Here is a 20475-nt window from a genome sequence, read left to right on the forward strand (position 1 = left end):
TGGCTGCTACTAAGTGGAGTATGAGGTGTAGTAGCCAGTGGTGGGCAGCTTGTGTGATCGTACATGAACTCAGAAAGTGCGCTGTTTCTATTGAACTTTGCGCTCCAGGTCAGAGTAGGGCATGGTGGGTGTGTTGAACGTCTGTTCCCAGCACTGTGGAGCTCCTTTGAGTCTGGGATTACTGACATTCTCCCTCCTTATTCTCTCCTCAGCTTCACCTCAACAGCATCAAGAAGCTGTCCACCATCGCCTTGGCCCTTGGAGCAGAAAGGACCCAAAGTATACTCCTCTCCTTCCTTACAGGTGGGGACTCTTGGGGCCCTGTGCTGTGGGGGGTGCCTGGAGATGGCTTCTGCTTAATAAGAGAAGCCCATGGCGGGGGCCCTGGATGATGGGGTACAGAGGCTGAGGGGCAGATAGACAAGCTTTATGTACTGCAGGACTGTGTTGAGGGGAAGGCTGAGGAAGAGAAAGGTGGAGGCAGAATGTCCTCTCGAAAGTCTGCTGGAAGGCAGCCGCAGACCAGAGTGAGACTCCCAGCCTGAGACCTGCCTTGGGCTCTGCCAGGAGGACACAGTCGTGTTACTCGTATTAGAGATATGGAGAGCGTTCAGTCTGTTTAACACCTAAGTGTCGGCTGGGAGGACAGTCTCATCAATGTTCTGTCTGCCTGGATGGAAAGAACTGGGGCTTGGGATGGGGGGAATGTGGGAGCTTCAAACCAAGAGCTGCCGGGTATCCAGACACAATGGGCTCAGAGCCCCAAGGGACTTTAGGTCCCTTCTTTGGACTTGCTGCCTGGGAGCATCTTCAGTTGCATGTGGCAGGTGCCGTGTCCTTTGGGAAAAGGTGGTGCTGTCCAGACAGAAAAGCAGAAGCCTCAGTCTCACGCCAGCAGAACATACAGGATTGGTTTTGTTAGTGATTACTGCAGCATGATCGTGGGGTAGAGCAAAATGCCAGGCTGGCATCTTAAAGTATAGCAGTGTAGTGTCGCGGTTCTGGAGGTGGTGCTCTGAGCACTGGGTGCTGCACTTCCATTGGTAAGTCCTAGGTCTGAATGGAAGAATCCCAGAGATCACCTTTGCCCTGGCCTGCCCTGCCCAGCCCTGAGGCCTGAGACTGTGGCTGGGCTTGGCACTGTCTTCAGGTAGAAGCCAGGCACAGAGGACGGTGGTTGGGGCAGTCTGGGGAAGGGACAGCCTGCAAAGGCTCCAGGAGGCAGCAGCTGAACGTGTCTGAACAGATAGAAAAGGATTTTTGGCGGAGAACAGTGCTGAGAGTGTAAGCTGTACCTGAACAGGAAATCTGCTTGCCACAGTGTTGCACAGGATGGGACTCTGTCTCCCTACCCTATGGGGTGTAGAGTGGCCCTGTCATGCAGTGCTCCCCCACCCAACCCAAGCTCGTATCTTGTTCTCTGTGCTGGCCATATGGGAAAACTCTGGGTTCTGACAGCAAGCTTGCGATCTTGGGGCCAGGATACCAGGGTGCTGGGGCCCCTGAGTGTGCTGTGATGGGAATGCCCTGCCCCTGCAGATACCATCTACACTGAGGATGAGGTCTTTCTGGCCCTGGCTGAGCAGCTGGGACCCTTCACGGGCCTGGTGGGGGGTCCAGAGTATGTTCACTGCCTGCTGGTGAGTGGCATGCGTGGTCCTTGCTCCCATCCCCAGGGCAGAGACAGGAGCCATGGAGCTGGGATGGTAGAGGGGTGGGCTGCTGTCCAGGGGAATGGCTTCAGGGCTGGAGGGCTGAGCAGAGCATCAGTGCCACCCACCCCTCCCCCACCCCTGCAGCCCCCACTAGAGTCTCTGTCCACCTTGGAGGAGACGGTGGTGCGGGAAAAGGTAGTGGAGTCCTTGTGGGCCATCTCCCACAAGCACTAGCCCTCTGACCTCGTAGCCCACTTCGTGCCCCTGGTGAAATGGCAAGAGGGGGGTGACTGGTTCGCCTCCCACACCTCAGCCTGCCGCCTCTTCTCCATCTGCTACCCATGAGTGTCTGGCGCTGTGAAGGCAGAGCTCCACCAGTGAGTCCCGGGATCCCTTGCCACCACCTGCCCAACTGCCCCTGGCTGTATCCTCGGATCAGCTCACCTGCTGGGCCTCAGTGGCAGTACCCTCCCCTCCATGGGTGCCTGAATGTGCAGTAAACCTACCTGCTGCTCCGTTGAGCTGCCCAAGCCGAAGGCCCCCCCTCTCTTCCTCCTATCCTGTGTGAGGCCTCCAATGCCCTGGGCAGCAACCATGGAGCCCAATGGTCCATGCCCTCTGATCGCTCTGGGTTCCTTGAGTTCCTCCTGCCTAGTGCCACTCTGGATCCCCAGGTACTTCCAGAACCTCTGCTCAGATGACACCCCCATGATGCAGCGGGCTGCAGCTTCCAAGCTGGGGGAGTTCGCCAAGGTCCTGGAGCTGGACAATGTCAAGAGTGAGATCATCCCCATGTTCTCCAACCTAGCCTCTGATGAGCAGGTGGGTCTCTGCTCCGCCCTTCCTCCTCCCCCCCTTGGACCTTCCCCCATCCTGCCACTGTGCCCTCTGCCCTTATGCCCCATGGGCACTCAGCACCCCTTCTGAGAGAAGAGATGTTTGAACCCTGGGAAAGGCTGGCTTTGAGCCATGACCCACTCTAAAACTCCCCTATGGCCTTACTTTCCCCCGTGCAGTCTATGCCATTCATGAGGCAGCCACCAGCAACCTCAAGAAGGTGGAGAGGTTCAGGAAGGAGTCAGCACATGCCACCATCATCCCCAAGGTGCTGGATATGTCTGGAGACCCCAACTACCTGCACCGCATGACCACCATCTTCTGCATAAACATGAGTGCGGCACACGTGCCAACTGTACCCAGGAGCCGGCTTGCCAGGGGAGGGGCATGCACAACCCTGCCGTGACACCAAGCTTGGGAGTGGAGAGGCCCGAGGCCAAGGCCAGTGGTACACATCTGGAGCTGGGCGGACTCCTGGCATCTGACACCCTTGGCCTGGGCGTGGTTGAGCTGGTGTGAGATACACCATTGGCTGCATGTTCAGAGTTGAGCTTATTGTAAATCATAGTCTCGGGGAGGTGGTGTCAGTTGTGTGCAACCTTTGGATGCCAGAGAGGTTTTGCTCAGCCTCACCACCCGGGCCCAAGTGCCAGTCACTGACTGTACTGATTGTGTACACGTGCTTGCCAGGTTCTGCCGGAGGTGTGCGGGCAGGATATCACTACCAAGTACATGCTGCCCACTGTCATGCGCATGGGAGTGGACCCCGTTGCCAAGGTCCCCTTCAATGTGGCCTAGTCCCTGCAGAAGATCAGGCCCATCCTCCACAACAGGTGAGCTGGGACTCGCTGTTCTTATGCTCCTCTCCAGCTACACTGTTTCTTCCTTTGTGGTGATACTGAGGGTTGACCTCGCTAGGCAAGCATTCTGCCACTTGAGCCATGCCCCAGCACTTTTTGCCTTGGTTATATTTCACAGAGTGAATGTGTGGCCCAGGCTGCCTGGTCTGTGCATGCTGCTCACACCACTAGGATAACGGGTGCCACCACGCCCAGCTATTGCTAGGGCTTCCTCAGTGGCTGGGATTCCAGATGTACACCACTGTGTTCAGCTGCCACTGCTCCCTGCTGCTTCCTGCCAGTGTCGGCTTCACTGTAGACTGAGGAGTTGGCAGTGGCATTGGCAAGCCTTATGGGCAGGCGGGTGTGAAGGGAAGGGAGGTGAGGGGTGGCTCAGCATCGCTAGCCATCTGGAGATGCAAGTTGTAATTCGGCAGGGGTGGCCAGACCTGAACTGAGTTCCCAGCTGTGGGCCCCATCTGCCTCATGCTTCAGCCCTTTCCCCTCTGCTTCCAGCACACTGCAGAATGAGGAAAAGCCGGTCCTAGAGAAGCTGACCCACGACCAGGATGTGGACGTCAAGTACGGTGCCCAGGAGGCCTTGGCTAGTGCAGGTTGGGGGTGGGGGGCGGTGGCAGGTGGGAGGGTTGGTGGTGCCCAGGCAGGCGACGTGAGGGACAGAGGGTGGCACTGCCCAGGCAGGGGCTAGGGGGCCAGACATGCTGATGGATGGGGAGAGGGTGGTGGGGCCTGGGCAGGGGCGCAAGAGGGCCAGGCTGGACTTCTGTGCCATCCCATTCCTGTTCCTTCAGTTTTGTCTCTTGCCTGATGCTGGAAGAAGAGCCAGTGCTTGGGCCTCCAGTGCCCAGCCTTCAGCCCACCCTCGGCTCAGCCCTCCCTGAGCTCCTCCTTCATGTAGCCAGTGAGTTGCTGACAGCCCTCCCTGTGCATGGCCTGATCCCAGACCTGGACCCACTCACGTTCCCTGAGCAGCCTGGGGAGACATCGCCCGGCACCCCCAAAGGCTGAGGGACACACGGTGGGATGGACAGCAGCCAGGAGGAAGGCGCCACTCCTGCCCTGTAGAGAGAGACGCGAGCATCTGGGTCACTGCCTCTTGCTGCTGAGATGGAACCCCATCCCCACCTGCCTCCCACCTCCCTCCGCTTACCTCCCCCCACCCCCACCCCGGTGTTTTGTGTCAACTGTACTGTTTATATTTTATTCCTTTTTTCCCTCTTTTCAAAAAGAAATAAAGGTGTAGAAACAGTCGGCCTTCGGGTCTTAGGGGGTGTTGGGGGGAGTGTCCTGCGGCCTTGGTCTCTGCCCTTTTCTGTGAGGACAATTAGTCCTAAACACTCACACTGAGTGTCCTGACCCCTAGGCATGCTGCCTGCCGTGGCAGAGCTGGCCAAGGACCCAGGCTTCCTGTGGAGGCTCTACTGTTTCCATCCTCCTATTATTCACATCCTCCTACTGCTCAAGTCCTCTTACTGTTCACTGAGCCACACCCCTGCCCTGGGAAAATCATCCATTTTTTTGATGAGCACATAGCATTGTCTCAAAGCCAATTGATATACAACATAAAACTGACAGTATTTTCCAGATCTGTATACACCTGTCTGAACTGTAAAGCAGTGTCCTGGCTCTACCCTGTGCCTGTCAGCCAGGAGGGAGAGCTGGCCCGGCCCAGTTATAAACCAACACTGAATAGAGATGACACACTTCACCAGCCAAGACTGAAAAGTGCAAGTTCCGAGTGGAAAACTGTCGCAAGCAAATGGGAACAGACCTGAAATGGAGCCCCAGTTGCTTGTCCCATGAGAGCAGGGGAGACATCAAACCCAAGTTAGGTTGATGAGATAAAGACCGTTAACTTCTGCTGACAAACAGCGAACCAGCCCACAGATGCCTGCTGCTGCCCCAGTTTCATGAACTAGTACTACTGGATGCCGTGAACCTGTAAGTCCAGACCAAGTTAGAATGTTGGCTTAAGATACCCTCTCATCAAGAGATAGGCTGTCGAGCCCAAAGTCAGCCATAAGACTTAAGGATCAAATGAAGGAACAAGTTTACAAATTCAAGAATCAAAACCATACCACAACTTTGCAGAACCTCTTGGATGAAGCAAAAGCTTCTCTGAGGGAATTTACCGCTGTGCGGGCCTGCCAGGAAAAAAGTCAGGTGTCTCAAATGCAATCAATGATGAAGCACAGTCTAAAAACAAACCCAGAACAGTGGATACAAAGAGAATCATAAAAATCACGATAGAGCCAGCCAGGAACTGATGACTGCTCACCACTAATCAGAGCTACTTAAGAAGCTCAGATCTGAGGACTGTGGTTCAAAGGCATGAGAAAAGTCAATGAGGCTCATTTTCAATAAACTATCCCCAGAATGTACAAAGCAGAGCTGTGGCTCAAGTGGTAGCGCACTAGCCTGGAGCGAAAGAAGATTAGCAACAGTGCCCAGGCCCTGAGTTCAAGCCAAAGGACAGGCACACACATAAACACACACACACACACACACACACACACACACACACACAAATCAGGGTAAAACTGAAAGAAATGGTGATTAAAAGAACAATGTAAAAGAAAATCAGTGAAAGAAGCTGAGCTCTGGTGGCTCACTCCTGTATTCCTAGCTACTCAGAAGGCTGAGATCTGAGGATCATGGTTCAAAGCCAGCTGATTCAGCAAAGTCCATGAGACTCATCTCCAATCAACCACCAGAAAACTGGAAGTGGCGACTGTGGCTCAAGTGATAGAGTGCACACCTTAAGCTGAAGAGCTGAGGGACAGTGCCCAGGACCAAAATTCAAGCCTCAGGACTGACAAAAAAAAAATCAGTGAAGGTAAGAACTTTCTTTGGGAAGATAGCTAAGACTGACAAGCCTTCAGCCAAGAACAGTGAAGACATCAACCAAAAAAACTAGAATATCATAACAGTTAAAATTCAAGTTGTCACTGAAATATAGTAGAAAATTAATCCAACACATTAGTAAACATACAAGAAATGGATTCACCTCTTTGCACGTTGGACCCATCAGGTTTGATCCAAGATGATTTTAGTCACCTAACTTCATCTTCAATCAAGCAGTAAATAGAGTCACTGATGGGTTACACCAGGTGTTCAGAGTTACCACCAATGCCTCTCAGACAGGTTCAAAAACTAGCAAAGGAAGAATGCTAATAAACTCCCTCTCATATCAAAATGAGAACAGACTAGAGACAGGATTAGACACCCATTTCCTTGAAGAGCACAGATGTAAAATATTTAATATACCTGCAAGAAATATCAACAATGCATTTAAAGATCAGCACCATGCCCACTTTGCATTCCACCCAAAACTGCAAGTGTGGCTCAACCAGTCCTGGATAATTTGAAGAGTAAGTCCCTGGACACCTGTGGATCCCACCTGTCATCTTAGAGACTGAGGCTGAGATCTGAGGATCACAGTTCAAAGCCAGCCTGGGCAGAAAAGTCCAGGAGATTCTTCAGTTCCCTACCAGAAAACTGGAAGTGGCACTAAGCTCCAAGTGGTAGAGCACTAGCCATGAGTAAAAGAGCTCAGGGACATCACCCAGGTCCTGAGTTCAAGCCCCACAACTGATTTCCCACCCACACCCGCCAAAAATTCATTATAACAAGGATCCATCTGCTTTAAAGCTTTCTCTGCCAAGGCACTATCAGCTGTAAGAAGTGAGTAGTTAGGGATTTTAATGAAGTAGAAACAATGGGAAGGTAGATACAGTCTGGCAGGGACCTGACAAGGCAAGGTGTGTGCAGTGTGCAATAGTGGCCACCATCACGCCAGGACTCAGGTGTGACCCAGGAACAGAAGTCAGATGGCGCCTGTCCTAGGGGTCAGTCAATGGTTACTCCCATATCTGAACTAGCATGAGCGCTTCCCCCCAAAACCTCCCCGGGACTTTCTTGGCCCTTCTGAATTCCGCTGTTTTCATCACAATGGCAGCCATTGGCCAGGGTGGTTGTTTTGTGAGGATGGCAAACAGTGTGGCCTGCTCTACCAGCAGGAAGTGCACAAGGGATCGGGACAGAGCCCCCAAGCTAAGGGTGCAGGGAGTGAGGGAGAGCTGACCTCCCAGCTGGTTCACGGGCTGACCCATTTTTCTTGGAAGGCTTTGTCAGGAGCTTCAACTCATTCCCAGGAGTAAGAGGTGAGCATGTCTCATCCCTCCTGGATATTGAGCATAGTCACCAGGTGCTGCTGTGAATGAAGCCAAGTCAGGAGCTGGCTGTGAGCTCTGGCTGGCAGGTGTGCAGCAGGGGAGCAGGAGTCGGGTGGCCGGCCACTGTGTGGCAAGGACACAGGGAACAGGAAAGGGATTCATACAAGATAGTGGCGTAGAACCGAGGGTGCTCAGGAAGAAAGGAGACAGAGATGGAGGAAGACAACCTGAATGTGCGAACTCTCCAGAAGTAACAAGTCCAGGCAGGGCTGCATGTCAGCATGACGATGCGCAGCTGTGCTTCCAGTGGACTGCAGGGATGCATGGGATGCAGAGCCTAACCTTGAGCTGAAGAGCTCAGGGACAATGCCTAGGCCCAGAGTTCAAGCCCCAGGGCCGACCAAAAAAAAAAAAAAAGGAAAAGTGGGAGGAGCATTGCTGAGAGCTGTGGGGTAGGGGAAGCATGGGGTGTGGGTTGTCTTGGATTTGGATCCTGCTCAAGACAGAAGGTGAGGTCAGTAGAGGATGGGGAACTCCTGGGGAGCGAGTGCTGACAGGGGGTGGAGTGAGGACAGGGAAAGCCTGCGTCCCCTCACAAGGCAGGGAGCTGGTGGAGGACACACGCTGCCCCTAGGTCAGAAGGCTAAGTCCACATCCACACTCTCCAAGGTGACACAGACGAGGAAGACCTCTGGGGATGGGAACACCAGGGTCAGGAGAGGAACAGGTGTGTGTGAGGTTAATGATGACACCACACAGCTCCCCAAGGAGACCAGAGCATGAGTGTGCTGGGTGGAATGACTTTAGGCTGGATTAAGGGCATGGGGCAGGTACGGAATCTGGCTAAAGCAAGTGTGGGGGGAGGGAGTGCAGGGATGGCAGGGCTTGTGGTTCAAGCCTTTCTGTGGTGGCCTGGCTGTGGAAACTACAGGATCAGGAGGAGGTGCCTGGCTCAGAGCCCAGAGTCCACTCAGCACCGGGCATAGTCCCTGGCTGACTCCTGGTGGCAGGCCTGCCATCTGCTTGCTTTCTTTTTCTGTGCTGGTCCCAGGATTTGAACTCAGGGCTTGTGTCCTATCCCTGAGCTTTTGTTCTCAGGGCTGATGACTGTCCCCGGGACATCAGTGCTACTTCTGGCTTGCTGTCACCTTTCAATTCATTCCTGAGAAGAAAAGGGTGGAGGTGGAGAGCCCTGGACAGGAGACCCCCTCCTCACATTCAGCACAGCAGCCCTGACCTGCACCCCAGAAGCTGTGGTAAAGGGACCTCATAACAAGGGACATGAGGAGCACTGCAGGAAATGTCACAATAATCCAAGCAAGGGACTTTCTCATGGAGCCTTCGTGTTTTAAAAACAACTTTATATTAACAAAGGTGCTTTTCAGAAGTACACTTAAGGTGCTTGTTGAATTAGCAGAGTCTAGAGATATGTAACATAGACTGCCAAGAAAAAGAAAGAGTTGTGAAAATAAATTATGTGTAAGAAATAAGCAAGGACAAGACTAATGGAGTAACTGCCAGGAAGGAGTCTTGATGTTTGTGGTTAGTGCTACACCAGCAGGACTTCCTTCCTTCCTTCCTTCCTTCCTTCCTTCATTCCTTCTTTCTTCCTTCCTTCTTTCCTTCCTTCCTTCTTTGCTGGCTTGCCCTCTCTCTTCTCTGTCTGTCTCTGTCTCTGTGTCTGTGTCCCTCATTCTCTCTTTCCTTCTTTGTGCCAGGCCTGGGGCTTGAAATTTGGGCCTCCATTCTGTCCCTGGGAAATTTGACTCAAGGCTAGTGCTCTACCACTTCAGTCACAGCACCACCTCCATGTTTGTTTGCGGGGTTTTTTGGTGGTTTATTGGAGATGAGAGTCTCAGAGAGTTTTCTGCCTAGACTGGCTTTGAAATGTGATCCTTTGATCTCGCCTCCTCATGAACTCAGAACACAGGCATTAATCACTGCACCCAGCTGCTATTCTCTTTTCTTTATTTTTTTTTTATTGTGGGAATACCCTACAGATGAGTTACAATTATATGGCAAGATAACGAGTACGTTTCTTATCAAGTATTGTTGCCTCCTCTTTGTTTCTCATTCCTATCCATTCCCATACTCCAGACCTCCCCCAACCTGATTCCCCCGACACACACCAAAGTTGTAAAGTTCATTTTTCGACATAACGACTGTACATTTCATTGTTGCAATGGGTCCACCTGTATCCCTAGTTAAACGAGTTGTTTTTTCCCTTGCACTCCACAAAATATACCAACATCAAATACAGTGAAAGCATGGGTTATAATGTGGGGGAAGGACATACAAAGCAACATAGAAATCATCTTATAAATATGATAGAAACAATTGCCATGTGCTATTTTCTTTCCAAATACTTTCTTCTCCAGAACAGAAAGGGCTTTAAGAATTATTTGTTTCATTGCATAGGGAACTTTAAGAAAGAAAGAAAAAAAATCAAAAGACTCAAAATGGAATTAGGAAAACATGTAAAGTGAGTTTAACCAGTTTATCTTGAATTTGATATGACTACCATTTAATGGGGCAGATTCTCTGGAAGAAGTTGACCTGAACTAATAAGCATTAGTTCAAAATCTAACATTTCCACTTTCATATAATTTTGTGGGCCAGCACAATAGAGACAGATGAACACACACACAGATATATAGCACACAAATGTGCAGATGTGGACCTGTGTGCACACTTCTATCTCTCAGCAGATGACTTTTATCTAGGTATGGAGATTGTTGAATGGACAAGCAAAGTTCAGCAGAGATGCAAGCTTGGTGGTCCTCAGGGCAGGACCACTTTCTTCTTCTTTGTGGGTGAAGAGGAGGCTGCAGGGAGTCGAATGTCTGCTCATGAGCAGGAAAGGGCTGAGGGATGGGAAACAGCCTGTAGCAAACACCGAGATATGGTGCAGCACTGGGCTGGGGTTGTAAATCACAGACAAGCAAATCTGACAGATGCAGGACATGGTATAACAGGAGACAAAGGCGCTCAACAGGAAGAGGATGATTATGGTAGCTCTGGACTCGAGAGAGGCTCTGGTGGAGACGCTGATCCTCTGGATGTGTCTCATTCTCTGCTTGTGTCTGTACAGGATAAAAAGCATGGAGGTGCTGGCCCAGAGCATGAGCCCCAGACATAGAACATCAGGCAACGAGAGCATGGCCATATACAGCACATCAGCAGCTGGGTCCAACGCACGGAAGAACAGTATCAATAGGCCTTAAAGCTCGTCATGTTTTCGTATGCTTTGGGTCCGGTCATGGACTTGATATTAACAATGCTCACCAGGAGGAAAACCCCCCAGCTGAGGTAGACGGTGGAGACAATGTGCTTGTGGGCTCTCCCCTTCAGTCCTGCCCACCTGGAGTGGCCCTGGCTGATGCTGAGAGCAAGGAAGATGCTCAGGGAGCAAGTGCTAACAATCGACACCCCCCTGCCCATTCGGTGAAGATAGAAGACCATTTTGCACCCCACATCATTGAAGAAATTTCTCCAGCCCCAAGCCACCATGGTTTGGGGAACACCCCTACACAGAAGACTTAGGAAGTTGGCCACAATTAAGTGCCTAAGAATCAAGTCTGTGGCTCTCATCCTGTTCCCCATGCAGGAAAGGAATAGACAGTGGGAGAGAAGAGACAAATTACCTACAAACCAAACCACAGTCTGGGCTAAGAGGGTCACCCCCATAAACACATGAGCATCTCCCATCCTCTCTGTTCCTTGAGTCTCATTCAGAGGTCCTGGCTTGGGAAACTGAGGCCTGCATGGTGCCAAGGGAACACAATATTTTCCTTCCAACATTCACACCACTGGAAATAATCTCCTACTGTCTCTCATGTATTAGGAAAAATCCAATTCTATTCATCCATCGGGAAGAGGAAGATGGCATGTCCAGAGAAATGGGTGAACCTGGAGAAATAGCATTAAGGGAAGGTGAGTCAGGTTCTGAGGTGAAGGCGGCTGCATTTCTCCTCTGTAGAATCAGATCTATGATTCTAAACAAGCAAGACCCTAGTGGTTCAAGACTGTAATCCTAGCTACTCAGGGCTGAGACCTTGGATTCCCAATTCAAAGCCACCCATAGAAGGAAAGTCTGTGAGACTCTTCTTTCCAGTTAAGCACCAGCAAACCAAAAGTAGATATGTGGCACAAAGTGGTAGAGGCCTAGTCTTGAGCAAAAAGGGTTCAAGGAACATGGGCAAGACTCAAGTTCAAGCTCTCTGACTGACTAAAGAAAGAAACTTGAAACATGTCTGACATGTTCCCGGGGTCACATGCACTTATACTTCAATACTCTGGATGCAGGAGTGGGTCCCAGGTGTCATCCTTTCCTCAACACGGAGCCCACATTTCACAGAAGAAATACCAGGAAGATGAACCAGGTCTGCATTGGGATGTTGTGGGTTAAGAAGGAGGTGGATCACAGAGACAGAGAGGGGGTAATGTTAGGGTCAAATCCTATTCTAGAGTCACTTATGTGAACATATCTTCCCCAGTCCATGGACAATCAGGATTCCTCCTCACTTGTCATAAACCAGGACAGACTCTGTGAGGGGAGTCGAAGTGAGAAACCAACAGGACTTGGGGGTGAGGGGCCTGGAACTCCTGTTCTTTTCACTGTCCTAGCCCATTCCTATTCTTCCTGTTTCTTTGTTATGCAACCGGGTTCAATCAAGAATCCCTGCTCTAAGGTGATACCTTACCCAGAGTGTGGAACCTGGGGTCTCTCCTGCAGGCTGCGCCTCTCCAGTGGCAGTGAACATAAGTGCTCACCTCTTCTCTAAGGATGTGCATGGGAGGGCGGGTCGTTTCTGAGATGCACATGGGCACTTCAGAGCTGCAGAGGGCTCCTTAGATAGGGGTCCAGGAGGGCCGCAGCTGAGGTCGTTTCCCTCGAGAGCAGTGATTTTCCCTTCACCTGGGGTGGCAAGCCAAGTTGCCAGTAAACTTTTTCTTTTCCCCCATGTGACAATTATCAAGACACTTTTCACGTTCTCATGGGTGTTTCTCCAGGGGACAGGGGAGGGGTGCAGTCGCTTATCTCTCCTGGATCCCAGCAGGCCAGGAGGAGACACTGAGGCTCAACTTGATATTACTTTCTGGAAACAATATCAGCAGTATGTAAGTCATGTGTCCCCAAAGTTTCTTACCCAAAGTGCCCTTCCTTTTTTTTCCCCGTTCAGAGACTAGAACTCAGGGCTTGGGCACTGTTCCTGAGCTGCTTTTGCTCAAGGCTAGCACTCTACCATTGGTGCCACAGCACCACTTCTGGCTTTTTCTATGTATGTGCTTCTGAGGAATTGAACCCAGGGCTTCATGCATGCTAGGCAAGCACTCTACCACTGAGCCACCTTCCCAGCCCTCCTCATCTCAGTCTCCTTTTGTTTTATCATAATATATGCTGTTAGAAAAGAAAAGTGGATGCCTGTACTGATGCAAACTCCAGAGCCTGGTATTAGAGAATCAAGGCTCAAAGCCAGCCTGGTGAAGAAAGCCCATGAGATTCTTATCTCCAATTCCTATCTCCACTCTCTGGTGGTAGAGTGCCAGTCTGGAATAAAAGAGCTCAGCAACAACATCGAGGCCCAGAGTTCAAACCACTGGACTGGCACAAAAAAAGAAAGAAAATAGAATGAGATATTCCTGTACATGAATTTCTTTGGCAATAATGGCCATTTTCTTCTAAAAATGTTTTCATCCTTAGAGACTCCATTTGGAGATTAGAGGTAAGCATTTCATGCATATTCCTGAACGTAGGGTGTTGAGTGATCTCTTTTCATGCCTGGTTGTTTCTGAGGAGGTAGCTTCATTCTCTAATTCCCTACTGATTTTCATCATTAGTAGTGGTGATTTTGAAGCAGAAATTTGTCAGTCTGCTCAGGAGAGGATCAACTGTGACTCCTCACCCTGGGTTTCTGGTCTACCTCATTGCATGGACTCCATTTCTCACCTGGACCCTTCTGGACTTGCTGACAATTCCTCTGCCCCGTTCTTGTCTGTTTCAAGAAAGTGCATTTGCCTTTCTGTGTCTGACTTCTTGCATTTTCCACAGCGATCTGTAGTTCTACAGATGTGGCAGCACATGACACCATTTCCTTCTTGTTCCTAGCCTACTCGTACTTTGTGATGGAAATACGCTACATCTTCTTTTTTTTTGTGAAACATCTTTTTATTAAACAGCAAAACAGAAATGCAACAGAATTTTAAATATTTGTACATTTAAGTCACAAAAGGGATTCAAAATGTTTGCAGTGTGACTATTACATCTTCATATAGTTAAAGTCATTTATCAAATCATATACTAACACATAAGATTATCCCATGATTAAAGTAGTTCAAATCTACTAACCGTAAGCTATATTAGTGGATCTCGTTTCCTAGTATAATATGTTAATATTACCTCTGATATTTTTTTGGAGCCGACAGTAAAGCTCTAAGGTCATCTTGACCCCTGTGCTCACTTGAAGGCACGTATAAGGAGTTGGCTTACTTAAAAAACACCAGGTGCCCGGGATTGCTTTGCTATGTCTGCAGAGTTTGTTTTACTTTCTACCAGTGGACCTTGTCTTGTTTTACTGCATCTGTTTTTATTGAAATTTTCCTTGTTTTTCTGGACTATTATAACCTTATGTTACCTCTTGACTTCTAATAGTATATATTAGGGAAAGTTAAAAATAAACGATGCTGTAGTCTTGAGCTGCAGACCTCCTGACCCCATCATTTGTCTTATGTCTTTATTTTTCTCGTCCTTGCTCCCTAATTCAGGATTCCCTTTCGTTGCTGGCAGGCTCCGGCATGTGGCGCCCGATTCGGGACCTGAAAACCTGGGATCAAGGCAGAGGTCCCCGCTAAGGTAAGAGGACGCGTCCAGAAAAAGAAGAGTGGGTGAAAGTATAGTTGGGAGTAAGAAATTATGGGGCAAGGTAAGAACCGCACATCATATGTGCAGGCTCTTAAGGGCATGCTTCAAGTTCGAGGAGTGAAAGTTGGACAGAGGCAGTTAGAGAGTTTCATTCGCTTTGTCAAGGAAGTATGTCCATGGTTCCCAGAGTAAGGAACCCTTAGTTTAGAAACTTAGCAAAAAAAAAAAAAAAAAAAAAAGGAAGAAAGAATTCAGGGACACTATGATGCAAATGGCCTGTAAGTTAAAACATTGCTGCTTTGTGATTGTCTGGTTCTGTGTAGCCTGCAGGTTCTGTATTGGGTTTGGCTAGAGTCTTGGCAGACGCACTATAAGACAGCCAACTGCGCCTCGGGGAGACATCTCCCGGATCCCCATCAGGGTAAACTATCCACTAGTGCTGACATTTTGGCCTGTCTATAGTTAGGCACTTTCTGTCTGACAGTCTACAAAGCGCATGTTGTAAATGTGTTTTGTCTCAATGTTTGTGTGTATGTATTTTGGAATTCTTGGAATGTTTCTTCTCTCAGATTCATCCTGAAGCGAGAGCCCTGAGGAGGCTGGCTAACACCCCCTTTTAATATCTGTTTCTCTCTAGTTCCTTCTTTTTTACTTATACTTTAAACTGACCCCCCTTTCTACCCTTCACTGCCACCTCCTCCACCCTCTCTGGATCCAGAAGTAGGGGAGCGATGGGGGGTGAAAAACCTGGAGGATCTAACAATAACTTAAAAGGGCCAGGAGGGAGAACTTGCAGCCAGATGAAAATCCAACTGACCATCTGCAAGTGACACCAGCAAGATCTTAGCCTGGGGCCTTGGCCCAGGGGGTCAGAGCATTGGGGAGAACCTGTCAGTCTGATGGGACGACCACTAGGGACTTCTTTCCCTTGCCCCAAGATGACTGGGAATTCTCCACCTTGGAAGGCCCCTCTGTCAACGTTTGCAGGAATCTAAAAGAAAAATCCTCCAGAGGTGAGTAGAGGGGGTTCCAGTCCCCTGGTAAGTAGATTTGAGTCCCACTTGTGAATGGTAGTGAAATGTTGCCCCATTCACTGAGATCTGATTTTGTCTTTGTGGCCACTTGCCTGTTTTGTTTACTTCAGTGTGTTTTCTGTTATGTTTTCTGAGGTAGGGATAAACTGGGGGCCCATTAGCCCCCCAACTCAGCGTTTGGTTGTTGTCTTGTCTAGTTCTGTTTTAGAATTGGTACCAGTTTTAAATGTACATACAACTGATTTTCATTTTTGCACGGTTTAAGATCTGTGTGTGTTTTATATGTATTTGTGAACATGTTCAAGATAAAAATTATCAGTGTGCTGTAACAATTGGGTAAGTTTAAGTTAAAATTTAAAAGGTTATGAGGTTTGGACACTACCAAAAATTTTAAAGACTTTTTACATTGTTTTCAATGACTTTTTAAGGATTCTTTACCATAAAAAATTTAAAAAATCTGATATTTTAAAATGCATAAGGCTGTTTACACTGTTATCAGTTATCTGGCTTAAAAAATGCATTGGCTGTTTGGAATTTAGTTCTCTTGGCTAAAATTTGGGGATAAATAATAAAAGTTGAAATACCAAAGTTTGTTTAACACTGTCAAATACATTACCTGTTCTACCTTTCTAAAACTGTGTATGTTCATTCAAAAACCAAGAGATAAGAAAAGGAAAAACTTAAAATCCATCATCAACTGACCTATCTTTAGGTGTAAGGGGTAAACTCGTAAAAGTGCAGTTCAGCTGGTCATACATGGTGGGACGGGCCATGGGAGGAGTCCACACATGGTAAAAGAGGACAAGCTGGCACAAACGCAGTTCATCTTACCCTAAAGAGTGAGATTTGTTGCGTTCCCATTCAATAGGAGGGGCTAAGTGGCCCAGCTTTGTTCTGTCCTTTTTCTCTATAGATAAATACTAGCAACATGATGGTAAAAATTAGTGATGTGATGATCAGATTAGTATTGCTAAAACTGCCCCTTGGTCTTAAAAAGAGGGTTAAAAAATGTATTTGTATAATATGACTTTCTTTCAATGATGTTCTACAATTAGGATATGTTTTTAAACTCATAAATGTGTTGTTTAACTTCTTGGTACAGTGATGATTGTAATTCTTGCCTTAAGAAAAAAATTGTCATTTGAGTTTAAAAGTTTTAATGTGTATCTGTTTTAAAACAAACAGCAAAGAGACAATGAGTGACAGTTGCCCTCAAGATTTTAAGGGATTTTTTTAATGTAACTAAAAACTAAAATATAAAAGAATAAAAGAGATTAATAGGAGGCTTAAAAAATAAGAATGGATTTCTGGATATAAAGTTTAAAAGTAAAATTGTTCTTAACATTTGCCTCAAAGTAAAAAAATTAGGATTACCAAAATAATTGCTTAATTGCTATTCCAGTTTGCTCTTAGAGGTTTTCTAAGTTTCCAGCAAGCCAAGAACAAAACACAGAGGATTCTTATAAGTTTGTCAGATGTAACTTTGGCTCTTAATAATTTTCAGGTAAGAGCATGCTTAAAAGCTACTTATATGTTGACCACTTTGTTGTTTTTAATTGGAGTTAAGTAGCCTTTTATAAGACTCATTGATCTGCAAACTGGTTCAAAGCCAGCCCGGGCAGAAAAAGGTCCCTGTGAGACTGTCACCTCTACTCAGCCAGCAGAGTGCTGAAAGAGCAAGCAGAGTTGCCTTGGGACTCATAGTGGCAGAGTGCTAGCCTTGAGTTGTAAAGCTGAGGGACAGCACTCAGGCCCGAGTTCATGTCCAGCAACTAGCTAAGGAAAATACAGATAAGACATCTATCCCAGTGTAGAGAAGACATTCCTGGGACAAGAGCAATGGAGGATCATCCAGAGGCAGTAAGCCACTGCTTGGATGACAAAAATGTCAAATCCTAGAGTCATTTGTGCATGGCTCTTCAAAAATTGGTCAGAGCAAGGAGGTCATGTGAAGATAGTTTGTAAGCATGCCTAATATCTATGAGTATCTACTTTGTAGGGACAGAAACTTGTGATAGTATTAAAAAGCTAAAGTTATAAAATGTCGGCAATGGTTTAAATCCCAACCCCTGTATGTGTCAAAGGCCTTAATTGGCAATAACTTTTGAGCTAACACCAGCTACATAAAGTTTATCTGCTCAAGAAAAAGGTTTGTAAACCAAAGAGTGTGTTTCTATTAACATCTGTCTACAGGCCTGCACAGGTGACTTAGATATTGTTAGGGTTACTAGAGGTCACATTCCTAAAGATGCTGCAAAAGATGATTCTTTGCTCATCCTCCCCTTTTTTGAACAAGGGACCAAAGTCATAAAAAAAAAATGTGACAATATAGACAAAAAAAAGACGTGAAAAATAGTAGTACAGGCCTGAGCCCTCTATATCTGCCTAAAAAAGTCAGCTTTATTTTAAAAAAAAACTATCTAGTTAAAAAGGTTGTCATCTTGGTAATTTCTCCTGGGTTATTGTCTAAATAGTCTTAAAAACTCGTGGGGCCACAGTCTGTGAAGCCTATGTATTACTTGTATACTTAACCAGGCTGTGTAGAAATTTACAGCCCTGCAAGTGGTGTGACAGTCCCTTGGAGCCACTGAGAGACCCTGCTGCAGCCTGACAGTCACCTGGAGGAAATCTACATTGTTACCCTGACCACCTCCACCGTGGAAAAAGTAGACTAAACTCCTGCCTGATTCCATTTTTTTGGATGGCTTCCCATTGTCCATGTGACCATATACCTACTCTAATTTTATTATGGCTACTCCTCTTACCGGAGAGACTAGCAAACATTGTATTGCTCCTTCCCTACACTGTTTTGCCACTCTGGGACTTCCTAAATATATTAAAACTGATAATGGTCCGGGATATGTTGGACAAGCTTTTCAAACTTTTTATAAATCTTACCAGATTTTTCACTCTACAGGTATTCCCTGTATTCCTCAAGGACAAGAAATTGTTAAACAAGCCAACTGGCTATTAAAACACCAAATTTTTAAATTAAAAGGGGGAAATTATACCCCTTCTTTCCTGTTAATATTCTTCTCACACTTTATTTATACTAAATTTTTAAAGCTTAGACTGTAATGGCCTTTCCGCAACACAGCGGTTTTTGGGGGGAAAAAAAAGAGAGCAAAGAGCTTTTGCCCAAGTTACATGGAAGAATCCTTTAACGGGTGATTGCCATGGGCCCGATCCAGTTTTAACATGGGGTTGAGGACAGGTTTGTGTTATTTTGCAGGAAGTAAATAAATCCCGCTGGTTGCCTGAGTATTGCGTTAGGATTGTGGAAGCTCATACAGATGACACAAACACTGACACACTGGGCTTACGTGCTGGATCCCCCGATTGTGCACCCTACAACTTGGGAGGGAGTTGAAGTAATCATTCACGTCAATAGATCAGCATACAATACAGCTCCGGATCCCTTCATCCAACACAGCAAGATGGTAGATATCTCAGCCTCATACATTGAAATTCCTTTTTGTTTTACCACCAGCTCTAAAGGCTCCATTCCAAGCTGTATTATAATGCTATCCATGACTCATAAAATTTGGACCCCGGACAAAAATCAAATGTACAATATACAGATGACATCTTTACCAACTAAACACCCAGTTCATGCAAATTCTTCTCCATCCTATATGATACCCCGTTGCATTCATTCTTCACAAATAGTAGTATCTACAGGAAAGCCTCATCCAAAAGGTACAGACATGTACAGCTATTTTATTACCAATATTTCTGGAACTAACTCTGAATTAATGGACTGGTCTGGCGCTAATCTTACTAACAAGTACAATCTTGGACTGTGGTGGATGAATGGGCATCCTCAACATCATGTTTGCATACTGGTGGCTGCACTCAACTACATAACCTGGCCCAATTCATCCCTTTTAAAAAATATTATGAGATTACACGGGAAGATGGCGGAGGAGAAGCTGGAATCTGAACAAGCTCTTGAATAGAAAACAGTTTCAGAGAAAGTTCATTACTGAACACATTCTATGAATCCATCATAACCCTCATCCCAAAACCAGGCAGGGACTCATCAAAGAAAGAGAACTATAGACCCATTTCTTTGATGAACATTGATGCAAAACTTCTCAACAAAATTTTGGCCAACCGACTTCAACAATTCATCCAAAAAATCATACACCACGATCAAACAGGATTCATTTCAGGGATGCAAAGCTGGTTCAATATACGCAAATCAATTAATATTATTCATCACATCAACAGGAGCAAGAATAAGAACCACATGGTTATTTCAATAGACGCAGAAAAAGCATTCGACAAGATCCAACACCCCTTTATGATGAAGGTTTTGGAAAAATTAGGAATCCATGGAACATTCCTCAATACAATAAAGGCTGTATATGACAAACCTACAGCCAGCATTATACTCAATGGTGAAAAACTAAAGCCATTTCCTCTTAACTCAGGAACAAGACAAGGATGCCCACTCTCTCCACTTCTCTTCAATCTAGTATTAGAATGCCTAGCTACAGCAATAAGACAAGATGCAGACATAAAGGGGATCCAAATAGGAAAAGAAGAAATAAAACTCTCCCTCTTTGCAGATGACATGATCTTGTATTTAAAGAATCCCATAGACTCCATTCCCAAATTACTCAAGCTGATTCAAAACTTTGGCAAAGTAGCAGGTTATAAAATTAACCCCCAAAAATCAATGGCTTTTCTGTATGCCAACAATGAGAAAAGTGTGGCTGAAATTAGGAAAGCAACTCCATTTGTAATAGCCCCACAAAAAATAAAATACCTAGGAGTTAACTTAACTAAAGAAGTGAAGGACCTCTATGATGAAAACTTTAAAATCTTGAAAAAGGAAATCAACACAGAACTTAAAAAATGGCAAAACCTCCCATGCTCCTGGATTGGAAAGATTAACATCGTGAAAATGGCAATACTTCCCAAGGCTATCTACAAATTCAACGCAATACCTATCACAATTCCACCCTCATTCTTCAAGGAAATAGAAGAGGCAATCCAAAAATTCATATGGAACAATAAAAGACCCCGAATAGCAAAAACGCTCCT

General features: G+C 46.8%; 1 pseudogene; it reads left to right on the plus strand.

Moving 5' to 3' along the window:
- Positions 1 to 63: 63 nt before the first annotated feature.
- LOC122125519 overlaps positions 64 to 20475 on the plus strand; it is a 50642-nt pseudogene continuing 30230 nt past the window's right edge.

This window comes from Dipodomys spectabilis, unplaced genomic scaffold, assembly GCF_019054845.1.
Source record: "Dipodomys spectabilis isolate Male_0828 unplaced genomic scaffold, ASM1905484v1 ptg000266l, whole genome shotgun sequence".
Lineage (NCBI taxonomy): Eukaryota > Metazoa > Chordata > Mammalia > Rodentia > Heteromyidae > Dipodomys > Dipodomys spectabilis.